The sequence below is a fragment of the Nuphar pumila genome, chromosome 17 (genome assembly GCF_984573655.1).
Source record: "Nuphar pumila chromosome 17, dmNupPumi1.hap1.1, whole genome shotgun sequence".
Taxonomy (NCBI): Eukaryota; Viridiplantae; Streptophyta; class Magnoliopsida; order Nymphaeales; family Nymphaeaceae; genus Nuphar; species Nuphar pumila.
Genome location: NC_143265.1, coordinates 50,311,284 through 50,315,938, shown reverse-complemented (window position 1 = coordinate 50,315,938; position 4,655 = coordinate 50,311,284). Strand labels below are relative to the sequence as shown.

Sequence of the window (4,655 nt, the reverse complement as noted above, 5' to 3'; positions counted from 1 at the left end):
GACAAACTGCTAAATTTTTAGAAAAATGCGATATTCGAACCAATTGTAGACCAAATCAAGGAAAGTAGAATATCGTTGCTCTCAGAATTCCAAGACACATCCAACGACATATTACACGAATATCAAATTTTGAATTTCACCCAAAAATAACTTAAATTTTGCTTGAATTTAAATGTCAAAAATAAAATTCTTTCTCATGCTTAGATTGGCTCGTTACGACCTTGTCGATGGGACCTAGGCCAAGCTTAGACTCAAAGACATCAGACTAAAAATTGTGCCTTAAACGATTTTTCTCCCAGACAGCCAAATTTTTGAAAATCTCATAAAATGACTTAGTACGAAAATACATGATATTACGTTACGACTTTAAAATCAGTAGCTCATAATCTTCATAAATATTCAATCATCCAAAAATCATACTTTTTATCAAAAATACACGATCCAAGAAATGATTCCTTGCAAAATCACTTTGCCAGATTGGTTGGATTTGCAAAAAAATATTGGAAATGCCCAGTTCACACAACAATTCTTATATTCTAGTGACTATATATATATATATATATATATAAGTAAAATTATACAAATTCTCAATACAAAAGAAATATATATACATGAATATATACAATAAATATATGAAAAATAAATATGTAAATAATAATTTTAATTAAGTATTGTTAACATATTAATATATTTGAGAATAACTAATATATATATATAAATTATGAATAATATCAATATATAATACAACGCATCATTATTATTACTACAACTTTCTCTGCAATAGAATTTGGCCATAGAGGTCAGCCCTTCATTATTATTACTATATTGACTATGCTGAAAACATTCATGAGGTCCGAAATAACCTCCCCCATATATGCTACCCTTCATTTGGAACTCATATGCTAAATGGGCTTTTCATTTTTCTGTTTTTTTTTACAATTCTGATCTTGTAGATGCATTTGACATGGTCAATTTCAATTTGATTTACACTACAACAAAGCAGTAGATTAGCGACGACCACATTCCGTCGCTAATCCGTCGCTAACCATGTTAGCGACGGATTAGCGACAACGCGGCGACAGTATGCTTACGTCGCGAATATTTCGACGCTAACTGGCGACGGAATAATTCCGTCGCCAAGTCCGTCGCTAATTGCGACGGAATAACGAGCGCTATATTCCGTCGCCAATCCGCCGGTACTAAACGGCGACCACGGCGTGGCGACGGATTTAATTTCGTCGCTAAGCCGTCGCTAGATTAATATGAATAGCGACGGAATCATCCGTCGCTAATCCGTCGCAAAAATGAAAAAAAAATCAAAAAAAATTTATTTAAAAATTAATTACCGAGAACTGTACAATTTATATTTCCTGTACAATTTATATTTCCTGTAAATAAAAAACAAACCACACAAAAAAATTCATATAACAAGTATCTATAATAATTAATCGTTCCACCTTAAAACTAAGAAGTTTAATTATTTACAATTCAACAATTACAATTAGGAAAAATAAAAAAAAATAGAACTTCTTCAACACAGTCCTCTAATCATCGCCAAGATTTTGTGCGTCTTCTTGTTCATTGTCTTTATCTGTCCCTTCAGCTCCACTACCCTGATTATCGCTAGCAGCCTACACAAGAAAAGAACAGTCAGTATTGATAAACAAAACATAATGAAATAAATTACACACTATATGTGATTCTATCATATGCTCATGTGTGATCTAAGGCAATAAAAAAACTCTATATGTGATTCTATCATGCTCATATGTGTGCTAAGGCAGTCAAAAAATTGAATATGTGATTATAGCATGTTCATATGTGTTCTAAGGCATATAAAAAAACTCTATATGTGATTCTACCATGCTCAGATATGCTTTAAGGCAGGCAAAAAACTATATATGTGATTCAATCATGCTCGTATGTGTGCTAAGGCAGTAAAAAAATTGAATATGTGAATATAGCATGCTCATATGTGCTCTAAGGCAGGCAAAGCCAAAAATTTTATATGTGATTCTATCATAAATGATATATAACATGTTCATATGTGTTCTAAGGCAGTTAAAAAACTCTATATGTTATTATAGCATGCTCATATATGTGCTAAGGCAGTCAAAAAACAGAATATGTGATTATAATATGCTCATATGTGTTCTTAGGCAGTAAAAAAACTGAATATGTGATTATAGCATGCTTATGTGTTTTAATGCAATCAAAAAAACTTTATATGTGATTCTATCATGCTCATATGTGCTCTAAGACAGACAAAAAGTTAAATATATATATGTGATTCTATCATGCTCATATGTGTGCTAAGGCAGTCAAAAAATTGAATATGTGATTATAGCATGTTCATATGTGTTCTAAGGCATATAAAAAAACTCTATATGTGATTCTACCATGCTCAGATGTGCTTTAAGGCAGGCAAAAAACTATATATGTGATTCGATCATGCTCGTATGTGTGCTAAGGCAGTAAAAAAATTGAATATGTGAATATAGCATGCTCATATGTGCTCTAAGGCAGGCAAAGCAACTTTATATGTGATTCTATCATGCTCATATGTGTGCTAAGGCAGTAAAAAAATTGAATATGTGATTATAGCATGTTCATATGTGTTCTAAGGCATCTAGAAAAACTCTATATGTGATTCTACCATGCTCAGATGTGCTTTAAGACAGTAAAAAAAACTATATATGTGATTATACCTGAGAGGGACCTGGAATCGAAGATCCCCTATCCTGAACAGCGGCCTTGATCTCATTTCGGAGAAAGGGGGCGACGGTGTATTGGAAGTAGTTATTCAGTGATTCATTAATGATCTCGCGTACATCATCACCGGAAAGAATAGTCGGCTGCTTGGAGCTTATGTCGGCGCAAGAAGTCGGTGAGCCGTAACTGGAAGAACCAATAACTGGTGAAGTGTTCATATTACTCCCAAACCCGAACACGCGACCTTTTTTGGGTTCACCTGCTGCAGTCACCCATGCTGTAGGATCAAATGATGGATGCTGAGTAGCGTCTTCGCCATATCGCTCTACCATCTGTTGCTCATATGCCTCCTACAAAATAATGTTTAAAGTATTCATTAATAATTAATGATAACATTATGATGACTTGCATATATATTGCAATGATTATTAATAGAATTAATACATACCGTTGTCGTTCTCGCCTTCTCTGATACGAAGACTCCCGTGGTCTTCCGTTTATGTGTTTCTACAAACACATCCTTATATGGTACACTGCCTCCTTTTTCTGCTTCCTGCGAAGTTAAATGACAAAAGATTTAGTACACAAATTTGCAACAATACTTATAAAATTAATATTATATATTGATGAGTTACCATTTTCTTTAGGTGGCTCCCAAATGTCTTAGATCCACCTGTGTGTAGATGGGCTTCGGGCATCTTCGATCGATTTTGTGAAGCCTTCACAGAGCGATTTTTAAATACATCTCCCGCCCACATATCGCACATTTCATCCCAGTAATCTCTCCTGATAGTAATAGGACCATGGCCCTTCCACAGTAATGGATCATCTACTACGCCTGATGCTTTTTTTGCTGCAGTCTTCATAGTGTGCAGCATGTCTGCAAATCGATTGACAGCCACCTTCTGCCACACCTTCCTTGCATCATTTTCTTCCACCGTAGTTGCAAAGCGATTCGAAGCCTACAAATATTTTCAGAAAGTTAGTAGACATTGCTTAAATAAATTAAATATGAAACACATTAACTATGAGGAACAACTGTATACCATGAATGAAGACCACAATCTGTCTAACACCTCCTTTGGGTACTCTTTCCATTAAGCAACTGGTCCTGGTAGATGTTGAAGAAGTGAATTCCTAATCTCCCGTACTACTTCTTGTGGCTCAAACCTCGTGCTGCACATGAATTGTTACACAGTAAATATCAATATAAAATATTTAAAAGATATGCAATAATTGAAAACAAAATACTTACGGTCGATTATCGATATACACTATTCGAATGAGTCTTCTTGTGCCAGCCTGAGAAGACCCTGTTTCCTGTGTTGGCTGTTGACTTGTGCGATCAACTGGTGTAGGTGGGTCGTGTACAGGCGCAACATCATCTGTAAAAAAATACACACCAAGTTCTCAGAATGTGCATTTGAACTAATCAAGCATCTAATTAGTTATATGATATACCTATCACAGGAGCCCGTGAAGATAAAGGTTGAGCCTGGCTACTACTGGATGAGCGACCACTATAACCTCCACGAACCATATTCTAACAAATAACATATGTCATACAATACATTCAAATAATTCACATCAAGTATTACAATGCATTCAAGTCATTCACATCAAGCATTGCAATGCATTCAAATAATTCAAATCATTGACATCAAGTATTGCACTAATTCAAATCATTCGTTAATTGCATAAATTATAATACATTCAGATAATTGAAATCATTCACATCAAGTATTACAATGCATTCAAATCATTCGTATCAAGTATTACAATACATTGAAATAAAATTTTTAATCATTCACACCAAGTATTGCAATACAACTCACATCAAGTATTACAATGCATTTAAATAGAGGTTTGTAGTATAAGATTTTGCTCACTAGCTTGAGAATTCTTCCTCGTCACTAGTTTGACTTTCTTCTTCTTCTTCTTCT

At 34.3% G+C, this 4,655-nt stretch overlaps 1 long non-coding RNA gene across 1 annotated transcript; it reads right to left on the bottom strand.

Annotated features, from left to right (window-relative positions):
- Nucleotides 1-1,264: 1,264 nt before the first annotated feature.
- LOC149811939 (uncharacterized) lies at nt 1,265-4,098 on the bottom strand. Its single transcript, XR_016428579.1, has 2 exons — nt 3,968-4,098; nt 1,265-1,631 (listed from the first exon to the last, which is right to left on the bottom strand). It is a non-coding gene; the product is annotated as an uncharacterized LOC149811939 (long non-coding RNA).
- Between the last annotated feature and the right edge of the window lie 557 nt (nt 4,099-4,655).